Below are 24,311 nucleotides of genomic sequence, written 5' to 3'. Positions count from 1 at the left end.
ATAAAGTTTTGACAGGCTAAACACGACTCATAATCTCGTGGTAGTGTAAAAGCGTGACCCTAGAGTTACCTATTTCCTTCTTTTCGTTCCTTCGCTAAGTTAGCCTGCGAGCCGCAGACGTATTTCCGGTCGTGGCTTCTCTCCCTCCGAAGGTTTTTCTCGGCGGGTGAAACTAGAGCAGAAAAAACCTGGTACTCTAGCAGGCTATCGCTAAGGTTATGCAGTGCACGGGTTATTCTAAAATCTGACTAAATCTTGCTTTTGTCGCTCTGAGTCTAACATTTATTAGAGGTCATAAAGCTGTCCCAGTGTTTCATGCAGATCGGGTTACCCTGCGGTCGAAGTCAACCTTCCAGAATTTGGAAGGTACAATGTGATTAGCTAAGCTTGAGAAAGGAATGTTGTTCTCGGTTGAGCAGGCGTTTGTGGGGACGGACGAAATACGAGCTCCTCTAAAACACCTTCGTGGGAGGCTACGCTCCATATTACCGGCGGGAAAATTACCGACTTGAATTCGTGAAGCGTTAATTTCCTATAAAAAGGTAATAACCAGAAGGCCATAGGCTCGACTCCTGTTAAGAGAATTATAAAATCTGGTAATATTATGACCTTCCGCAATGTGGTCAGACTTGCTCTGATTCAAGCACAACATCCGGGATATTCAAATCTAGGTGCTATGGCAACTAACCTGTCTTCCTTCGCTGAGATGATCTCTCATCTTCTCTAACTCGTGTTCTAAATCAGCGATGGTTTTAATCCTTTCCTTCAATTGCTTCTCTGTGGTTTGAAGTTTCTGAAAAGGGCAAAAAAAAAATCAAAGAAGTAAAATAACATAATTGGTACTCACATTCACAGGAACAGACAAGAGTCGACACTCTGTTTGAATACAGGCTTCGGTAACGATGCACAAATGATCTATCTCAATGAACTGCCTAAGCAAGCCGTTTACAAATTATCCTACGGCTAAACTTAATGCATGTAAAACCGGCAGAAAAAGAAAAAGCTAGTTAAGTAAACGAGCAATTAGTTACAAGGAATTACCTGCGCTGACGAGCTTGCAATACAAGCATGCATTGAAATTATTACATGTACGACTACAACGAAATAAAACTGTGATTACTGTTGGTATTAGCTTCTTCCAGTGGCTGCTTTCATGGAAACTTGGACGCTTTACTTTCCGCAAAAATTCAAAGTGTGACTTTCCCGATAAACCTAAAATATTGTGTGGCCCTGTGCAGAAAATTTACATGTTTTTTTTCAAGTGGCTTGACATTCATTAAACTTCAACGGACTCTGAAAACCTGTCAGCCGCTCAGATCAGAACAAACCTAGACATTTAGACAATAAAGAACGAATTATGACCCCATTAAAAACAACGGAATGAGAAAAAAATAACAGAAATTTTGCAAAAACAAGAGTATTAACAGAAACAAGGATATTTAATTTCTGATAAAACATGCTTGATTTTGGACAATCCAGACTTCTTTGGTATTAACTTAGAAACTACAGGGAAACATAACTATTCAGTTTATTGACATTCCTGAAAGGACATTTGTCTCGTGTTGTCTTGAAAACATGAAGATGTATCAACAACACAAAAGCTCAAAAGCCGAATCCATTACACTAAGTAAACAAGTAAACGAACTTGCTGCACGCTAGCTGCACGCATTTGCAAGCGTAATACAGTCACAGCGGAAGTTTAAGAGCACACAGTAATTTTCAAGGAGTCATAATAACTGCTCTAGTGCGGTTAATTTAACTCCTTACAGTAGAGTCATTTTTTTCGGAGTTATCTTAACTCCAAAAAGGAGTTTAAAGAACTCTTTTTCAGGAGTAAAAATCACCTCAGAGTTGGAGTTAATAATGAGGAGTTAAAGTAAACCGCCAAAGGGGGTTATCATGTACCTAAAATTTTTACTCCATTTTTGGAGTTATAATAACTCCCTAAAAATTACTGTGCACGAAAATAAAATGGCGGCTTACGAGAATGAACTGGACCGAAATGAATGTGGGTTTATCAATAGCCTTCGTGTAAAACGTGTTAACAATGGCGATAAAAGGATACTTAATTGTCTTGGCTTTACTTATTACATGTAACTTTGTACAAAAACATTGTTGATTAGAGTTATGTAAGGCTTGCCATGAATTAATCCCTCATAGCGTCTTAACTCTGCGAATATTTGACCAATTTCTATGAAATTTAGCCAACCAAATTATCCTGTAAACATCTGAAAAATATAGGCTTAACATGTCTCTAACACTCCGTTGCGTATGTATGTAATAAAAAAAATGTACTAAAAAGTTTTAAGCGTTTAATAATAATAATAATAATAATAATAATAATAATAATAATAATAATAATAACAACTTTATTTTACTGTCAATGTATTTAGCTTAACAGTTATATTAGCTAATTGGGGACACTTCCCTAAGAACTGGCACTAATCTATTACATGACTTTTAAATTAATGATCTTACCCAAAACCTAAAACTATATATAAATGTTCATGACTCAGAATTTACACAAGTCACAGCAGTTACTATTATTATCTACATGGCTAGAAAGGTCCACACCGCGTATGTGTTTCTTGAATGCTTTGAGGCTTGTCAAGTTTCTGAGCTCACTACTGACTTTTGACCAAATGAAAGGTCCTTGGTAGCGTTTGAAAAGTGAATTTAATATTTTACTGCGGGCTCAATTTCAATGAAGAGAAGCACATGATTTTAGAGACTGTTTACGAGGTGGGGGACTCCAGGTAGGTGTGGTAACATGTGGCGGGTTATCCCACCTATCATGTAAACATGATCAAATTAAAATGAGGGATTATAAGGACAGGCGGGTTACCTCACCTCCCTAGGGTCCCCCACCTCCATGTAAACAGGCTCTTGGAGAAATGGTAAAGATAGTTAAATTAACTCATTCTTTAGTACATTCTTAACCATTATTCCACATAATGGAAAATGAAACACGATGGAAACTGTACCTATGTACTGGCTGTTTACTAATTATAAGATCGATTACAAGGTGTTAAACCTAGAACTCTAAAATAAAAAAAGGTGATGTTTCAGTTGGGAAGTCCTTTATAACAGATCACGCAATTCTTACCCCTTTTGTCGCATAAAGCTCTTGTTCTAATTTTTGTGCCTCTTTCTCCACTTCTTTAGCGGCCTTCTGCCTTCCCAGCTGAAAATAAGAGAAAGAAAGCTTGAACGTTACATACAGTTTGTACATATTTATTAACCCAGGGGCACCCAACGACTGTTTTCTTTAAAATACCTGTTTGGAAAAGCAACTATTCCCTAGAATGTTCTATCAGTCACTTGACGACGGCTAAAAATTTCTAGGTGACCGTTCCATTCATGAACAATTTTCAAAGCTTATCTAACTAGGTATACCTATTCCTTTTTTTTCCCATTTGACCGTTTCTTGGTCCCTTCCTGTTGCAAGGATTATTTTCTTGAAAAGTTCTCAGATTCAGTCTGGTGGCTTTACAAACCTGCTATGTAAAAGTGTGAAGTGCCTTGAAAGAATAAAGTCAGCTTTGCAGAGGAAGCGATCGGGAATATTATTAAGTCCAGCTACAAATCTACTGTCGGTTCGGTTTCACATTGTTGATAAATATTTGCACAGTTTAATCATTTAAACCTCCTTTCAAATTTCCCGAGGCTTTTTGTTATGGGATTGAAACTTAGAATGATTCGCTGGGCCATCTGAAATGTTTCCAAGGACATGCGATGTACGGCACGTCGGTATTTAATTTTAGTTCATTATTTTTATACTGAACTCAGCCAGGTTTCGAAAAAAATGGCGTTGTTTTCTTTTCCTTTGTCATTCGCTTTAGGCTTGTAATTCGTTTTTGTTCTCGTTGTTTTTGTTTGCTGGTTAGATTTTTTCCCCAACACCAAATTTTCCAACACAAGCGACTGCATTCTTCGTGTCAAGCTTTCCTTATCTCCTCGTGTAATCTGATCCTTTTTAGTGGTGAGAATATTGCTTGCTGCACATAGAACACTTTTGCTGTTTTACAAACTTCTCTTCGTTAAAACTTAACAGTATGGCCCCTACAATTAATAGAATATATCAATGCTCATGTCTCTTGACTGCGGTGGCCGGGTTTGACGAAAAAATTTAGGTAAATAAACACAGGAAGTCACGACGGCGGGAAGTGTGTGAAATTTTGTTTGTTATTCAACTTGACCCCGTGCGCCAGGTACTGCCTTTTGATTGGTTCACAACTGACCACTTGGTCTCAGGGGAATCTAAATTACATTAGGTTACACTTTTTTCAGCTCGATCGAGAATTTTTCTGCCTATTGCCCAGTCTTACACGGCTCTATTCTGCTGCCGCCTCGCCATCCGAGCGTCTTCGCTCGGATGGCTCGTTGGCAATAAATTCCCTACGAGTCTGAAGTTTAATCTTCGCATTTTACTTCCCAAGTTAGGTTATTTTTCATTGAAAAAAGGAAACATGTGATGGAGAGATGAATAAGAAAATGTCTCACTTTCCTAATACGTCAAATTTCAACTAAAATTTTCGGGAAAATAATACTGAAGCCCTTGTAATTTCGAAAAGACTCAAGTTCCCCTGGGATGACCGAACAGATACAAATTTTACAACGCCGCTTAGAATGCTTTTCTAGATATCTTAAAGTACTCTGGATAGCCTAAAAAGTATTTTCAATGTATTTAGGAGCAAACCGTCGTTGGGTGCCCCTGATTAACCCTTAAGTGAAGAATACTTTACAGAATGTTAAAAGGAGATTGGGTACTTTGAACGTTGTCGTTTTTAGTGACATATAAGTAAGCAAAGACGACGGCGACGTCAACGAGAACAGCAAAAAAGCAATAGGTTTGGATTGGCCAAACAACAACTTTGCACGTGAATCACGCTTTTTTGTACATTTCTGTGCCGTCACTGCACGACTACGACGTGAAACTTCCTGATTTCACATTTTGTGGAGGACGTGAACACAAGACAACGACCTTCTCTTTCTTTCTCTGAACTTCAATACAGTCTTTTAGAGTTCAACTCTTGGAAAATTTGTCAATATTTGACGAATTGAACGAGATGGAATAAGCGCGATAAAGTTGAAAGCCACGCGAATTCACTTTTTAAGTGATGTTTTCGTAGCCGTCGCCGTCGTACTTGCTTAAGCTGCTTTGTAGCTTTAGTTCCAACGGTTCATTAGTGAGCTTGAGAAGGAACATTCTGAAACGATGCACGTCAACTGGAAGTAGCGTTTATGCCTTTTGGCTAGTGGCCTCGCCCAAATTTTGGGGCAAATTGTCTTTATAAGAGTTAAAACACTTAACAATACAAATCTGGTGGCGTCAGGGCACTAACAGGGAAACGAACTGACTTCCGATTGACGTGCGTCGCTCAAAACGCCTCTACTAAAACTCCCTTATGTGTAGTCGACTGATTCTACAAGTGACTCTTCTGTGTTACTCTACATGCGAGCAAGCTTTTCAGTCGAGTTACATTGTTTGTAGCCACATACAAGCGACACACGACAGGAGACACGAGAGAGTAGGTTGAAGAAAGAAACGAGGGCTTTACTTTCCTCTGCCTCACACGTGCTCGCTTCGCGCCACACAAAATAGAAAGCTTGCTCGCAGGCTGTTTTTATAAAGTTTCATATTAGACAGCTGTTGGCAGTTTAAAGGCGTCTATTCGAACTCAAATCACCACATATCAAAACCTACGTAGCAGGCGTCAAAAGGGGTAGGGGATATAGCGCCTGCCACGCAGGCTACACAGATCTTTGCATTAACTTTTATGGTTTAACCTGAAAAAAGGACTTTGCCTCCACTAGGAACGTTGTGTGACGACACTAAAACGGCTGCGAGGGAGGCTAGCATCCCGTGCACATCTCAGCTCCATTTTGCTTTAAAATTCTGAATCCCGGCCCTCAAATAAGGCAAATCCCGGATCCCAAAAAACCTATTGGGAGCCCACGATACAGCCGAACGTGTAACGCGGAAAAAGTAATCGTTTCACGTCGTACCCTGCGAACAAGCTCTCCATGGCCATTTGGTGGAGCTGCGAGTCCCTCGAGGCTGGCTTCGTTCCCTCCAGAAATGGAGAGCTTTCTAGTGGCTTTTCCACGTAGCTGAGGGCGCCTCTTGAAACCTCACAACGAAGGGGGAGGGTTGAGAGAAAGCTGTACTCGCAGGCTACTAATAAAATTATCTTTGAGGTTAAGGCAACATTAGTTTTCGTGTATTATACCTAACCTTCGTCGACATGGTGGAAAATCCTTTTCACGTAGTTCCTTCTTAAGTTTTCCAATCTCTCTCTTCGCCTGATGCACTAAGGCGTCCTTTGCAGAGTTCTCTCTCTGTAACCCGTTCAGCAGTGTCGTGGACTACATTTTTTGCTTGTTTAGCTTTTCATTTTCGTTGGATAGTTGAGCAATTCTTCGCTCTTCTCAGCGATGTCAGTGCGTAACGATGCGATCTTGTTTGTGGTTGCGTTTGGGTCCGTTTTAACCCAAGCGGAAGCCTTAGGCTGTGAATAATAACCAAAAATATCCAACTTCCATAAGCTTTTACAGTGAAACTCTATTTAAAATATAACGTTTTCCAAGTTGTCAAAGAAAACTTCCTTCAGGAAATCAAAATACATAAACAAGCGCCTCAATAAACAGTAACAGGTAAAGGTAAAGAGTCCTTATTTTATGTCGGTAGCTCGAAATAGTCATTTGACTAAGGGTTGATTTCCACTGTCGCGTAATGTTTCCGTGTGAACGGACGTGAAATTTATGCGCGTAAATGAAATAGAGACATGTATGAAAGGCCACGCGTAAACGTGAAAGTTGAGCAAGGATCAACTTTTCCGTTTAGGCGTGACCTTCCACACATTGTCTCTATTTTATTTACGCGCGTTCTCACGATAAAAATTACGCGATAGTGGAAATCCCCCCTAACAACCCTGAGGTCGACGGTGCGCTCGTTTTATCCGACCTCTCTCCATCAGTGATCCGTTTTACGCGTATTTAAAGCTACACAGAAAGGGAAGAAGTCGAAAGAAGGATTTGAGGTCACACCTGGGAATTGTACTCAGGACCTCCCGCACAGAAGGCCGCGTACTAACCAACTGTGCTTATCCTTCCTCCTTCATTGAAAAAAAAAGCCTTGAAAAATTCTCCCCTTAAATTTACTGCAGTAAGACTACTTTCTATATAGTTTTTCATAGTAACTCAAGTAAAATTCCGGTTGCCGGCGCTTAAAGCACATGAAGCAACACGCAGATTGAAAACATTCTGCTTGTAATCATTCCCTGTTTCATCACACTCCGACTATAATTAACACTCTTCTACCGCGCTTTTGCCATCCCTCATTGAGAACAAGTACGATGTTTATTAATCATAATAACAACTATAATCTTGCTTACGGCCGGCTAGTTAAAACACCCTCAAAACCCTTTTCATAATTGTAGAAGCAAAGCTCATATAATCAGGATTCAACAACGTTCCATAGGTAAAGGCCTTATCCAAACTGTTACCTTTTAATATACCATTTTTGGCAGAAAAGGTAGTCCTTTTCGTATACCTTCCATTGACCAATGGTACCCCTATCTCATACCTACTATCAGTTAATCTTCTTGCTTTGCGTTTAATAAAATAAAATTGATACGGCCGTAAGATGCGTCGGCTCGAAATAGTCAAGTTAAAGCCTTTTCTGAACACCCATAAAAAAGACGATTTTCCCTACACTTTCATACATTATACTTCAACTCACGAAATCCTTACTCTGTACATATACCCGAAGCCTGAAAAAGGTACCCCTTTTGGGCGGGGCCTCCCCGTATAGGCATCATGGAGAGTATCTCCACTGGCAATATTTAGGACAAACCTGTGCCTGCAATTGGTCCTTTAAAGTAGCAACTTCATTGTTTTTGGCGTGCAGTTGATTCTGGTACATCGCCAGTTTCTGCGCTGCTGCCTTCTCGTTTTCTTCCTTCTCTTGCACAATCGCTTGCAGCTGCGATAGTTGCTCACGAAGCTGATGAATTATGCTTGAATTAGAAAACGCTGAATACTCTCCTCCAGCTCTGATAATAGTAAAAATAGAAAGCATCACATAATGGTCGTGAAATGATTTCAAACAGCATTTTGATTGTTTAAAGTTATCAAAAGCGGCTTTGCAATAGCTTAACAATCACAAAGGCGACAGTAGCAAAGAGTTACCAATAAGACGATTTTCGAATCCTTTCAAACATTGAATTATCACGGATTTTTTTAACACTGTTCAATATGTCAAATGCAGGTGACTTTACCAAGAGTAGAATTCCTTAACGAATGTTCAGCTTACGGGTTAACACCCCATAAAACGATGCATTAGAGAATGTCACGTTGTTGTCGTGCAGTAAGCCGTGGGCGGCCACAAACTTACCAAAAAGTTTGATAAACCTGACGAGTTCTTGTTTTTGGTTCTTTTCACTGCTTTTTCTGGGAGAGACGGTTTTAGTTTATTTTGCCAATATTGTAAGTTACGCCTCCTAATGCGCTATCAGGGACACCCAACGTCAATTTTTGGAAAATATCTGTTCGGAAGACGATTTGAGATCTAGAATTTTCAGAACATTTGTTGTAAAATTTCTTGCTTGCCTGCCTCTCCTAGGATTTTCGAACATCTAAAAAATGGTATAATTGCCCAATTTTTAACGGATTTGTACCCTAAAAAGTCGGGAGCCTTTTTTCTGGCTGAAATTTTCGAAAAGGTAAATTTTGATCCGCATAATTTTCTGAATTTTCGGATCACTAGACCTTCAGCTAGGAAATCCGAACACACGAAAAATTTTTAGAGGATAGAAATATGCCTATATCTACAGTTTAAATACTAAAATATGTTTGACAATAATATTATTATGTTTAAGTGGTTTTGAACTATATTCTCGTTTGGTGCCCCTGCGCTATGAAACTTAACGTTAGCAAAGAAATAACTTATAAATGACAAACTTACAACTTCTTGTCAAACAACCACGCCTTCTAAGCAGTTTATTAAACGCTGCAAACAACTTTGAATAACTGTAAGGCTAATAAGTTTTCAAAAACCAGAATTGCAATCCGTTTCAATCTTCTTAAACTTTGTCCATCCGAGCCTTCTTTTGCATTTGCCTTGTTACTTGTACCTTCTTTTTCTTCTCAGAATTGACCATTTTTCTCCGAATCATGGCTCAAATCAAGAGAGAATAATTCTCGAATCTAGCGACCGTACACAGGTAGCAAAATGCGCGGAAGGAATATTGTCTTCTGTTATAATAGAAACCGCGTTTCAATGCGAGTAACATCTTTAAAGAAGGGCTCTAAAAAGCAATTTCTATTTACTCAAAACCAGTCACTTTATCGTCTTGACTAGAACGACAAACCAGAATTCGAATTGGAAACAAAAGATGTACCGTTAAGGTATGCGTCACTGCGAGTCGAATGCGGATACCAATTCGACATAAGCAACGTTAGCTGTTTTTGGTCTTTTTTATTGCCAAGTTGAATCAGATGTCAGTTACTTCATTGACTGCATGCAAAGAACTACTTTCAACCCGACAAGATTACACGACCATGGTTTCTGATGTACATTTTCAACAAATTTGTAAAGGTTATTCAGAACAAATTGCAATAAAATTTTTATGAAGACGGATGACTCACTGTCTAGCCTGTTCCAGGCTCTCAGATCACTACACTATCAGACGGCAGGGATGACGCGTAAGTCAAAGGCGCGCGAAAATGTGAGCGCATGATCTGGAAAAAGGAGCTTCCTTCCGTTTTATTTTCGCATTCGCACTTTCTCACAGACCCGACCATCTTGGAGCCTGGAACAAGCTAACCTCTGTCTTAAGTGGACACTAACAAGAGCAAATGTACCTGAAACTGCAACTTGACTGCAGAGCTCCTTTCAGATCAACAACCTCATCTCTCAGAGCTGCAATGACACCATCTTTACGATGACACTCTGCTTCGTATGAAGCTAGTCGGCTCAGTTCATTACCCATGCGTAACAGACGCTCCTCCTGGAGAAAATAAATACAAAAACAAAACAAACTGTGACACAAGATAGGCAACATAAGGATAAGATTTGGAAAGTTGTGACACAACAATTTCTGAGGGTATTTAGTCGGAAAAGTAAGCAGACAAAAATTGGTTCAATTTTTTACACTAAAATTGAGAACCGTATACGATGTAAAAAAGGATAAATTACAAGGTCAAAAAAGGGTCCGTGCTAAGCCTTTGTCCTGAAAAATATTCAGTATGCATTGTGGCTTCCATAATGCAACAAGCTGAAGCAATTACGAAATACATTACTAACATTATTATAGTCCTTACTTGACACCATCACCTGACCAGCAGTATGCAGTCGAAACAAAGCAATCAATGACAAAGACTTTTGTGAGACAATTTTAAACGATAAATAGGCCTACCAGGTAACATCATATTTCTATAGCATCCGCGCACTCCCCAAAAACCATTTCAAATAACTCATAGCTCTACACAAGGACTTTGCTTCCGGGGGCGGGGGGTGTACTGAACAAGTGTTTATACGGGGAGGCTCCACTCCGAGGTCAAACCCCTTACCGTTTTATACACCATTTTCCACGAAAAAAGGGACCCATTTTGTACACCCTCTGTTGACAAATGGTACCCCTTTCACATACTCTGTTTAGAAGTTTGCATCCCTAACAGAACGTTTTCTCGACTTTATAAAGGCATAAAATTCATCTGTTAGATCTTTTGGGCCCTTTTACAGACCCAAATGACAGATTTCTCTACCCTTTAATACACATCAACGAGTGAAATCCCTACCCTTTCATTTACCTGATGGCTGAAAAAGATACCCCTTTCACACGGAGCCTCCCTTTATAGGCCATCATAGGGAGTACAACCCGCCAAGTTTGGCTCCCCAGCTTACATACCATCAACCCCCCTAGAAGGTTTTGAGACAACAAATTTCACTGCAGCTCAAAGAAGCTTACCAGATCTTGAATGCTTTGCTTCCCTGTTATCTGCACTGGACCATTAATCCATCCACCTGTAAATTCAGGAGACAATAAACATGAAAGTCTCAGCATTATTATCAGGGGGGACAAGAGAGGGTGCTAAACTTCCTACCTCCCATACCTTGCATTACTGGCCCCTGCCCCTTTTTTCTTGCCTTCCTTCCCCAGTGGGGTATTTTTGGGACATCTTGGTGGGGATGTGCCGCCCGGTTCTCAAAATCCTGATCTTATTTCAGACAAAAACTTTCATTATCCAAACCCGTTTTCAGACCTAAAATCACTTACATTTGTTCAAAATCCACTTCAAATTCGCATATTATCTTGCTTTCTTGTTCATTTGGACTTAAAATGACAAAATAAATACGTTTATACACTCCCGTAGTTCCCTTGAAAACCATTCCTGGTTCCAGACCAAAATCTACAAAGTCTATACCCTTTTTCAGTTGAGACTGAAACGGCCCAATAACCCTACCCTTTGAGGCAGTACATATCTATATGGCTTCTAAAAGGGAGTACCATCCCCGGGCTTTCCTCCCTTTAGACTTTTTTCAATTGCAAAATATTACACGCAAGCTCTGACTTCCAGCACTTTTAGAACTCCCACCACTAATATCCCTCCTGCTGCCTATCCCTCTGGGCTCCCTAACCCCCGTCCTCTCCCGCCTATGAATGCTTTAGAGGAAAGTATCACAGAGATTTTACAGTGCCATTAATGTTAGCATACAATTTTAAAGAAACATAAGAAGTTTGATTTCAATCTCTGATGACTACTACTTCTTCTACATACATGTGATTGTCATTATTCCATGCTGTTTTTTTGTTAAAATTCTCACATTCATATGGTTAAGTCAGGGTGGTAAAAGCTACCAAAACAATTGCTGAGAGGGTTTCATTTTAAAAATGGTCTTAAATAAAACCATGAAAACCCACTGCAAATAAAGCAAACAAGCAACCAAAATAAACAAATCTTTGTAACTTTAACTCCAGCAGAACTGCAGACAGGCCAGACTAGTCCAGTCATATTCAGAAATTCATTTTCAATCAAAAATGTCCAACTTGATTAGTCTATTCCTAAATAGTATACAGGGCAGTGTACCATTTTTGGTGAACATTCTCCTGAAAACTCCATTTCCTCTCATTTCTTACTCTTGGACTAACCACCTTAAACTTCATGCCAACGGAAATTTAATATTCTTCTTTGGCTGCCCCACCTCACTCAAAACTTTTTTTGTATTTACTGCTTTCCCTTGTATTTTGCAGTATCATTTAATATTGTACCATAAAATTTGGAAAATAAGCCCCGTTTTTGAAGGGCTTATCTAAGGAGGGAAATTTGCGTTTCAAAATCGATTGGGCTAGCCTTATAGTTGGACGTAAATTTACCGTTTTTTCTTTGTTTTACTTTGTATTTGAGGGCAATTTTCCAAGTACAAGCCCCCGGGGGCTTATATCTGGAGGGGCGACTTAACAGAGAGTTTTTTGCGTTACCGCTTTGGGGGGCTTATATTTGGAGGGGCATATTTTCGGAATTTTACGGTATATTATAGTTTTAGGGGGCGATCATTCAATCCCTTCTTCTACGGAAACCAATTAAGTGGCCGTGTTTATTCAACGATATGATCTTGAGAAATTCCGGAATTAACAGGGAGGACCTTGCGAGCACAATGTCAGACGGGAATGCATGGAATAAGATCATTATTCACAGCATCCCAACTGAAAAGACTGGATGATAATAATGACGATAATGATGATGATAGTTACCTCTAGCAACAGGAGGACCAGGTATCCTGTCTCTGCCAGCAGAGCTGGGTCGAGTCCTGGTAACACCAGCACTTGTTGGGCGAGATCTCAGAGAGGGTGTGGCATAACATTAGCCTGAAAGACAACCACACTACAATAAGAAAATCCTGCCACAGAGTTAAGAAGATTTGTGGGAGAACCTAGTTTAGTGACCTTATAGAGCATGGTCTAGTAACCAGAAGATCATAGTTTCTACTCCGTGCTCATTGGGAGCAGTCAGATTTTTTTTCAGAGCTGCCTGTGTCACTTAGTCAATTAATAAACACCTCTTGACTGTATAAATTATTTGTTACAGCTTGGTCAAAATTAAACTCAGGATAAAATTTTAACCTAAGTTGGCTCTCAATTTTCTTTGAATCCTAGCTCTAACGCATTAATATTATTAGGGTTAGGAGACAAGGAAAACTGAGAATTAACCTTTTACCTGAATATAATTTTGACCTGTACCATATATACCAGGCCTTGAATTCGCCATCACATTTCTATCACATATCAATATTCTAGTCCAAGCAGTATGCAAAAAAATTATGTTTGTCACATGAACCAAGTTTAATAACCTTAGCTCCCATGAGTCCCATGTAGCTTAGTGGTAGAGCATCTGAACTAGTAACCACAAGGTCATAGGTTCCATGGGAGTACTGGGTTTCTTCTTTCGAGCTGCAGCTGTGTCACCAACTGAATAATCTACCTCGTTTTTTTTAAATTTCAATTTCACCAAAAATCTTCACTTGCCGCCCCATCAAGCAAGTTGAGAAAAGAATATACACTAGATTGATCGCAAAATCTACCACCCCCAAGTTATCAGACATGACTTTCTTTGAAGGATGGCATTCATAACAACTTACTAACCTTTGGATCAGATGGGCCTCTTATTTCTGATACTGAGCCATCAGTCCCAGGCAAACTGACTGGTTCAGTGCTTGTATACAGTGGTACACCATCAGTACTCACTGGTGTCACAGTGTTGATATAAGGAAGGGAGGTGACTCTACCCAACTGTGATGTTGCCATTGGTGATGACAGAATACGGAATCTGTATGATTCCCATGGCTCAGACAGACCCAAGGATGGGTAATGAAGTGTTGAGGATGAATCAACAAGAAATTCAAAACCTGCATTTCCTGTGTAGTTGTACGCATGTTAAGGAAGTTCTGTAATCAAATAACATAGGTATGCATTGTAAATTCATTTAACTATATCGAGCAAAATATCAAATATCATCAACTGAAAAGATACAACTCACTATGACTCTGACTATGACTTAAGGTTGTCGAAACGTCAGTCACTGTCAACAACAGTCATATTGGGGCATTAATTAGGACTACACTCACCATCAAAACACTTTCTTTTACTGTTGTTGTCATTTTTAAAAGGATACCAAATCCAAACCTTATTACATCACCGGAGGCAAGTCTCACAGCTGTGTTCTGTACACAGCAATCATTTACATAAGTACCATGTGCTGAGTTTAGATCTTGAACCACGAAACAACCCTCTGCCTCATTGTATGCTATAACAGCATGCTGCCGCTCCACATTAGAACACTATCACGATAAAAAATAAAGGAAAAAGGTAAACTACACTGCAAATTTCATTGACTTCCATAGGAAGCAACTGGGCACCTGGAAGTTACAAATCAGTTGTAAATTAAACAATTAATATTTATTAATAAATAAAAACTAAGGGTCACCAACAACAATCTTTTACAAACAAGATCAATGCATTATCAAGAGAAGGTTATGAGAATCAGTAAAATGATCACAAAAGAGAAATGCTTTGATCCTTTATCAAATTCTCTCAACTAACTCTTTAACAAAATGTATGGAGATCAGTCTGGAGAATTTGTATTCAAAAACAATTTTGAGTTTCAAAGGGCTAGCCGCGGCTTCCCCAGATTTTTATCGCTTGGCCAGCCTGGCCTATCGCCAGGCTGACCGAGGCTTTTGGGCCAGGCTTTGACCCCGGTCTACCCTGGTCTGACCAGGCTCTTGATGCAAGGGTAAAATACCGGTTATGTCTTGCCTCTTGTTTTATCTTGTTTTTTGATAGTGAAATGTTTTGTAACACAGGGTCAGAGAAAGGCTCAAACTTCTTTTTCTCTTTTAACTCTCCTTTTCTGCTTCTTTCTTTTTTTCAGGCAAAGTTTGTGCTAAGTTTTCCAAAGAATGCCCTTTGCCAAGTCAAGTTGTGCAAAAAATTAATATGAAATGTGTGGAGATAAGAAAACCCCAAAGACTGCATGTTGCAAAGCCACAGGAAGCAAATCGTAGCAAACAGGCACGAGGACAGTTTTAGATTTAAATTTCTTGATTCTGAATGTACAGTATCTTTCATGAGGATTTTTAATATTATTTCAGAATTTATTTATCTTTGATGCTTTGTAGTTCTTCACCTTCTGTTTCATTGTGTCATTTTTGAACGAGTACGTTATCTTTTTTACTCAGTATAAGACATAAATGCTGTATTTACAAGAATTTCAGAGATTTTAAAATAATGGTCATTTTTATTAAAGCTTTTGAAAATGTCAAACAGTGGCTTTGCTGCATATTAATTTAGGAAATACTGACATTATTGGACAGGGCCTGTGCAGTAAGGGTTTAATGGTAGTAGCTAGTAAGGCAATCCCCCAATCCCCTCCCATTGCTCAGTTGAATATGTTTACACAGTCATTATATGGAAATCGTACGGGTTTTTTGAGGGCATGTATTTGAAAACTAACTGAGCTATGGGTTGCCTATGGGTGCATATATGTAAGATCCCACACATTTCCTATAGTTTGTGAGGGTAATTTTTGGGTCCTATGGTATTGATATGGGATGTGAATCAAAGGTCCCATAGCACTCCCATATCCATTCCCAGTTGATCAATCTATGCTGTACTATGGGAATTACATGAAACTTTACGAAATACATAGCAATCCCACAGAACAGGGTGAGGATCATATGTTATTGCTATGGGGCACACCCATACCATTCCCAAGCAAAAAGCTATGGAGAATGTATGGACCTTTAATACGAAATATGTATTCATCCCATAGCAATAGACAACAGAGTGAAAGAAAGAGACATCTATGGGTTTGATATGTAGGGCTGTAGCCCATATAAAATCCACATAATAAACATATATGGACCATAGCTCTTCCAATATCACTTCCAATCTTGGGCCATATATGTCCCATACCATTTAACTCCATAAGGGCAATATTTTTAGAAAATAAACTTTTATACAAGTCATGTACATGTAACTGACACATAAAGATTAAAAAACTAGACATAGCTATAAGTTTACCATTGTTTGTTACGAGGACTGAAGAAATTTATGTCTTTGATCAACATGGCTGACTAGTGCTTCTTTTCCAGGATCAGGCAAAACTTGACTTTTAACACAGACATCTATGTTTACCAATGCCTCTTTAAAAAAAAAGAAACATGTAGAAAAGTAAGTAATTTACAGTGGATGTTTCTGAAACAAAGACCTTTTACCTGAGACCCTTTGGACTAAAAAGAAAACCTATATGGACCAGAACAAAGACCCAGTGGAGTAAACCAAAGACCTTCTCATACCACTATCCACCACCCCCCATGATCTGTAATGGCTTTCCCCAGGGATTGGAAAGGTATTCTTGGGATCTGGGATTTGACCAAAGTTCGGTGCATGATTCGGAAAAATGCAAAATATTCTGACAGGAAAAGGGATAAGACTGCTATGGGAAGCGTGATCCACCAAAATCTGGGTATGGGAAGCGGGATTATTTAAATGTCTGTTGGGAAATCTTAGGTTCTAGCAGCAAATGTGAATCAACCAGGTGAGCGTTCAGTGGTGTCTCCTATCAAAGCAAGCTATGCAGTGTAACCCAGCCTGTCCAGTAACAATATTATTACAAACAGATGCCAGACTAAAGCCCTACTTTTACAACTGGATGCCAGGAATGAGCTTGTGGTCCTAGCATACTAGTGATTGCTCAAGCGTTTACATCTATCATTAATCTCAAAATTATTTGATCAGTTAAACTTATGGGAAACAGTACAATGATCTCAGCTCTGTTCCCTTAAATCAGACGAGTCTTCTAGCTCCAGAGAATAGCCTGTTCAGGTGTTCAAATACTGGAGGAGGTGCAAAGAAAAGTGAGCAGGAAAAAACATTGAGGAGATGGGAGTAGGGAGAGAGGGGGAAAAAACCCTCCTCTCTTCCTCTTCATTTCTTCCACTTTTTTCCTTCCATTCCATCATACTGAGGTATAATTCAAAATATCTACATCATACATTTACAGGGTTTTGCAGCAATTAGACTTTCAACTAATGTACTTGAGAAACAAAAAATGGGATTCAAGAAAGCAATGATAAAAAGTGTGGGATGAAAATGTGAAAATGGAGTGGGAATTAATACAGGAACAGAATCCCTCATTCCAGACCCTGTTTCCCCTCAGGCCAACGGTCATCTATTGTGTCATTTTATTAATGACAAACATAGACTGCAAAATAGTTAAATTTTTCTCAATTATAAAAATAGTTTTCTTTGCACAAAGCATGCAAGCCATCTCTCTCACATCTCTCCCCAGTCTTGCATTCTATTCATTCACAATGTTTACTAACCTAAAAATCAATTTATTAATGCTTTTTGCCCCTATCTCTCTCTTCTTTTGTTTCAGCATAGAGAAGCAAAAGCTGGAACAAACTTGTTCACATTTTACTTTTTACACCTACATACAATGTTAAACTTTTACGACTGCCAAAAGCCTTGAATATAGAATTGTGCTTGTGCCCAAAAACAAGGCACTATGACATTACAGTCTAACCTCTCCTTACGGACACATCTCTATTACGGACAGTTCGTTTGATCCCAGAAATGCCAAAAATCATACATTCCCTAGTCCCTTTGGTGTCCGTATTAAAGAGGTTTGACTGTATTAATTATTCTCTTCTGTACTAAGTTTCTAGCTGTTTTTAAATCTCTACTCACTTGCTAATGATTCTGTGATTCCATTAAAACAGGATACCATGATAAGTGGTGCTGAATAGTTCAACAGATGTTGCTTACTCACTGCTTGTTATTCCTGTCCAATAAAGTAGGAAAATTAATAAGCAAGGATACAGTGGTAGTAACAGTAAGGCACAAAGTAGGTTTTGGACTGTTCCTGGTCATGTTGACTGGCCGATTAAATTTTAGCATGGGCATGGCTTATTTGTGACGGGTCAAAACAATGGGTAATTGTGAAGAACAGCTATCCTAAACTACAGATAACCGATCGACAGTTAACTGACACATTACCGACATACTAGCGACACTTTGTATTGAAGGTAAGACCATATAGATGTCCTTGAAGAAAAATTCGCTTTATAACTTTAATTTGTCTTGTTTCGAGCATACAGTCATCTGTGCTAATAAACCATGCTGTGTTGTGTTACAGCTGTATGTCTATGTGGAATTTATATCGAGAAATCAGTTTTGGGTGCTTCTTTTGTTTTCTGTCTCGTGAAACTAGATCCTCGACTTGATTGTCGAATTTAAATCTGTTATACATGTAGTTATCCAGGGTAGGGTAAACAAAGCAAAAACAATGAAGCATTAAACAGTGCATAACAAAAGCGAAAGCTAGTTTTAAAAACGTGCTTTCAAACTAGTTAACGATTTTGCATTAAGGCAAAAAACATGCACGTGTTTTGCGTGTCCGTTGGTCGCTTATCTCTGAGCTGCACTGTATGCTAAAAAACTCTTTGCATTGCAAAATGGGGACAAAATAATATTGAAAGAAATATTTAACAGTTTTTGAATCCAGGTACACAGCAGGGGCCCAGAACAAGGATTTCAGTGCTGTTTCACAGACAGACTTGACCAGAGTTAGTTTCATCTGTGATGCAGGCAACAACCACTACACAAGCAAGTCACTAAACTGTGCACAAAAGGTTTACAGGGCGAGGACCTGGTTCGTTGAAAGATGGTTAAGTTTAACCCAGGATTAAGCAAAATTTTAATCAAAGTTTCCTTGTCTAAGAAAACGAAACTCAAGCTTACAAAATACTGTTGAGCCTTCACTGCAAGATATGGTAATGATAACTTGACGAAATGTTACTCTAAGTAATACATGGGAAGGTTAATACGAAAAGAGAACAAAATTAATTTTTAATCCTGGACTAACACTAATCGGCCTTTCAGGAACCGGGCCCTGAGGATTTCATAGGTTGTTCCAACCCAGACTTTGCCAACTTCAGAGAACGTTTACTATTATTTTACCACTAATATTAATCATACAAAAGTTGACAGGCTGCAAAGAAAGCCAGTTTTACAGCCTGCCATTCGGGCAAGCTGTAGCTAGTATGTACTAGCCCACAAGTCATTTCAACTAGCCCCCAAACCCTTTTGATTAGCAGGATTGATTACAATCCTTCTGTAATTTGAATTTCCCAAAAAACAGCATTTGCCCATCAGGCAGGTTGAGAACAAAAATCACGAGCCCGATAGCAAAATCCACTAGCCCTGGGCTATCGGATACGACTTTCTTGGCACGCTCAGTTGACTAAAACTGGGTTTTTCGAGTTACCATAACTGCTGGTTGAATATACTTTTGAAACTGTAAAAGCATACAAAAAATCGAAACCCCTTCTACACATCAATTTTAAGCTACCTTCACATTTAGATTTTTCACTCTTCTGGATGACCAGATGGGACTTTTTTCAAGCTCTGCTCCTACTCTTTAAAAACAACCATGCTTTCACACCAAGAGGAAAACATTGCATTTCGAGGATACCTCTAGTTTTAACAATAAATTCTTCTTTATACACACACACAGTACATTGGCTTGATGGACTTAATGTTTTTATCACCAAAGTCACCATGACCTGTAAGTATAATTATCACATAATCAGCACATTTTCTCAAAATTAACATACACACTGTAGCTAACCTTACAATGACATTGACAATAATAATCCAAGGGCTCAGCATAGTACTCAAGTTTTGTCTTTAAAAAATTTAAAAGTGTTAGAAGCTTGGAGTACAATTATCACCTCTGGTAAACTTACTGCATACAATGTTAATCAATTTTTTCAATTTACGTCAAAGAAAATTTTTTTATACAGGGAGGCTCCACCCCAAGGTCCAACCCCTTACCCTTTTATATACCACTCTTCACAAAAAAGGTGCCCCTTTCATATACCTTCTACTGACAAATGGTATCCCTTTCACATACTTTGTTTAGAACTTTGCATCCCTTTTTACTGCTGTAAATGCACTGTTATTTAAATGTGTGGTTCCAGAAAATATCCATACCACCCCCATGGAAGGGATTTGCCGTATGACCCCCCCCTCCCCTCTGGATTTTCCAAAATCAGCCCCCAAATTTACCCCCCTCCCCTCCGGAATTTCCAAAATTTTTGCACACCCCTGGAAATATTGCTATCTCTAATATTGAAGTGTACAAAGAAGTAGTTTTGTTCACTAGGATGCCCAGTTTTGTGAGTTTCATGTATTTTCTGTTGAATTGTATAACAGGTAAGTGAATTCCTTATGCAAACTCCTTATGCGCTCAAGTCACAGACAAATTTTGTGCGTTTCACGTAATCTCTGTTGAATTCTGCGATTCTGCAAATAAAATGCAAGGTTGCGTAGGAAACATAACTGTACTCTTCTCGCACTGCGTCAAGAAGAAAGCATCACTTGAAGAAGTATAATTAAAGAGATTAGGACCCCGTCGCACAATAAGACAGTGTGATTATTGAATTTGATTCTACCAAATTTGCATATTTTTAGTTTGCGGTAAAATTGTGCATGGCCTATTTCATTGATAAGAAAATTGTCACGCAAAGTTTAACGTGCTGGAAAAGACTCGTGTATCTTCCTTGTGATAGAGAAACAGTCAAGAGAAGAAGAAATGCAACCAATTAAAAAAAATATTTTTCGTGTAAAACTCTTCCAAAAGTCGCCCTCAAAAGCGCACTATCAGTACAGTGTCAGTAAGCAATACCCAGTTTGTTACAAATTGTACTATGTATGCCTGAGATGGCAAAGAAACACCTTTAGTATATTATGCTGAAATCGTCTTTTGTTGAAGATGTCTGTATTATCACAAACTTTACATTTGTGCAATATTAATTTTTTGCTATGTAGTTGTAGGGTCAAGTGAATCTTTCAATAGTTTTTCTCTGTAAATACTAAACAAAGTACTTTAAAGCAAGGGGGTTATTAATAAATTTACAAAAAAAGGAGACTGGATGAAGTGGCTGTCAATGATGGACGTCTGTTAGTGAACTCGCTCATTAGAGAGGAACAGAATAATCTAATATGTGAATTTAGACGAGTGTAACAAAATCTGGAAGAAGAAAAAGAAAGAAGTTACAATAGGTAGTTCAACAAGTTTTAAAGGTCCTTCAACTGTCCATCACAAAGAAGTTGAAGCATACAACTCAGACTGCAGCAATGGCATCTGACAAAAGCGGGAATAAAACTCCTTCTTTGACTGACATATGGAGGGTCCTAACAGAAATTAAAACGAATTTGGAGAAGCTGATACTTGACAAGGAATCCCTGAATGGTAATTGTAGAGAGGTAAAAGTTAATTTGCAAAACACCAATCATGACAAAATCTCGTGGTGCAATTGTGTATTTAAACTTCACTCTCAAAATCCCAAAGGCCTCATGGGATGCGTACGGAAAAGTACTCAAAAGAGGTATGAAGGTTTTTTGAGAGTACGCCTCCACAAATTCAAAACATCAGGGTTCGAAATTCCCACAAGCTAACTCGCTAAATGTGAGCCAAATTTGCGATTATAGAGTGTGCCATAGGAAAGGGAAAGAAGCCCAATAGTGCCGATGCACTAACAGATTTCAGGGTTGTCACTAAGGGCCAGGGGCCGGGGATTTCCCCCGGCTACTCAGAGCATGGCCCCTGGCTACTTTCGTCGTCAAATTAAACAAAAAGAGCACACCTTTGAAACACACAAAGACTATCCATCAAACTAAATGCAAGTTTCATCTGCAGCAGGTTTAAGTAATTTTGATATACTCACGTGAAAAAACTAAGAAATGCCGGAAAAAGACATCTGACTTAGATTTGGTACTAGTACACACGCGCGAAAACTCTTTGTTCGCGAAATGTCAGTAGGGAGTTTTAGCAACGACGAAGGCGACGGGAACGAGAACGTCAAAAAAGCAGTAGGTTTATTGTCGAGCAAAACAACTAGTTTGCACGTGCGTCACGTTTTTTTGTACATTTCTTTGCCGTTACTGCACCACTACGACGTGAAAATGCCTAGTTTCACGTTCTATGAAGGACGTAAACAACCGACGACAAACTTTTCTATCCCTTTCTAAACTTGAGTGCGGTCTCAAAGAAATCAACTCCAGGGAAATTGGCCTACATTAGCTATTTTCAGTGAATAGAAATAAATGCGAAAAGTTGGAAAAAACGCCAATTCATTTTAAAAGTGACTATTTCGCTGCCGTCACCTTTGTTGATGCTAAAAGTCCCTAGTTTCAACCGTTGTGTCGGCTTTGTGTTGAACATGCCGAAGAAGTGGCAAAGGAATCTGCACTCTTTGTTCTCGACTAAAGACCTGAGCAGATCTCTGTTGACATCACAGAAGAAGTTGAGGCTTCATCTGAGCGTTTAATCTCCCTGATGCTGATGTTGATGATAATCATTGTTATTGTAAATAATTTATTAGTATAAGTATCGTAACATAAATAATTTCCATTTAGTTTTTTTCTTTCTTTCTCTTTTAGTGTGATGTTTCTGTATTCTTGTATTCTGATTTCATTATTGCAAAAAAAAAATTAATATTGATGTCTCGAACTTGCAGGGAGATACAAATGCAGAATGTAGGTACATGTATAGCATTGTCAGTACTGTGGAACTGTTCACCAAACTAGGTTTTCACCCTACCAAATCAATATTTAGCCCTACACAAATACTTGTATTCCTTGGTTTCATCCTTAATTCAATTACCATGAAGGGAAAGATGTCAACAGCTCACCACAAACTGTCTAAAAAAGACAAAACCTCTTATTATAGAGGTAGCCCAAGTAATTGGCCTTATCATTTCCAATTTCCTAGGGGCTGAGTATGATCCCCTCCATTACAGGGTATTTGAACATGACAAAACCAATGCCCTTGCCACTAATGCAGGGAACTTCAATACGTCTATGAGGCTCTCAGCTGTGTCCCTAAAGGAACTGCAGTGGTGGATTGCCTACATGTATAAGCCCATTTCCTATCCTGTGCTTTCTGTGATCATACATTCACATACTTCAAAGAAGAAGTGGCACAGTGTGTTTAGTAATGGTAATAAAATAGGGGGTAGATGGTCATCATCTGAAGCCCTAAAACATAATTATCAACACACTAGAATTACAGCCTTGTGCTATGTTTGGCTTGAAATAATTATTTTGCTGAACAAAAAAGCGATACAGTCATATCCAACTGCAGCTGGATAATACAACTGCTGTTGCATTTTTATATCAACAACATGGGGGAATCTCATTCCTAAGAACTAGAAGAAATAGCTCGGGATTTGTGGGACTGGTCTATTGAATGTGAAATCTGGATCTCAGCTGTTCATACCTCAGGAATTTGTGATGTGGATGCAGATGACCAGTCTCTTAACCTTCATGATAAACATGAATGGGCTCTAACGGCAGAGTACAGGTATTCCATGTAATCCTACCAGAATACACTGGGCTTAATATTGACTTATTTGCCACAAGGCTTACCCATAAGCCAGATGTATACTGCTCTTGAAAGCCAGACCTAGGATGGACCTTTGTTGATGCTTTTTCATTTAACTGTAAAGCTTACAACTTTTATGCTTTTCCACCATTCAGCCTGATCCCTGCCTGATCAACAAGTTGATGATTGTATGCACTTAAAATAACGGAGAAAATTATCAGACAAAGTGCTGTTGAACAACAGAAAAAGAAACCTGGGTTACAGATGTAAGAGCAATTCAGCCTTCAGACAACTGGGCTCAGCTTTACAATTAATACCCATGGATATTGTACGTAGACAAGAAACCATCAGGAACCACACCTGCTCTGGAAAACACTCCAGTTGATGATATATCCTGTCTCACGATAACCTTAAAAAATACAACCTTTCTGGAAAAGTTGCAGATATTATCAGGGCTGTTGTGAAAGGCAGATTGATTGTTATTCCCCAAAGATCAGTGAGGCTTTCAAATTTCTGACAAGCTTATATGTGTATGATAAAAACCTTAGTTACTCGACCTTGAATACTGCACATGCAGCGCTTTCACCACCATTTCCAAAACACTGGGACAACTTTAGTTTACTCCCCCTTACAGTATGTTTTATGATAGGACTGTTTGAGAACCAAGCACCCCATCCAAGGTACAGGGAAATACATGTATGGGATGCATTAACAGTTCTTAATTATCTGGCCACCCTTACTCCACTAGAACAACTGTCACTCAAACACCTGATATTAAAGCTGATAATGTTGCTCTTACTGGATATGGGTCAAAGAGGACAATCAATCCACCTGTTGAATATATTGATGCTATG

General features: G+C 38.9%; 1 pseudogene; it reads right to left on the bottom strand.

The window, feature by feature from the left end:
• LOC140925536 (uncharacterized) overlaps positions 1-13,808 on the bottom strand; it is a 45,870-nt pseudogene extending 32,062 nt beyond the window's left edge.
• Positions 13,809-24,311: the final 10,503 nt, after the last annotated feature.

This window comes from Porites lutea, chromosome 1 (assembly GCF_958299795.1).
Source record: "Porites lutea chromosome 1, jaPorLute2.1, whole genome shotgun sequence".
Taxonomy (NCBI): domain Eukaryota; kingdom Metazoa; phylum Cnidaria; class Anthozoa; order Scleractinia; family Poritidae; genus Porites; species Porites lutea.
The sequence above is the reverse complement of the archived record's forward strand: the minus strand, read 5'-3'. Positions and strand labels throughout refer to the sequence as shown.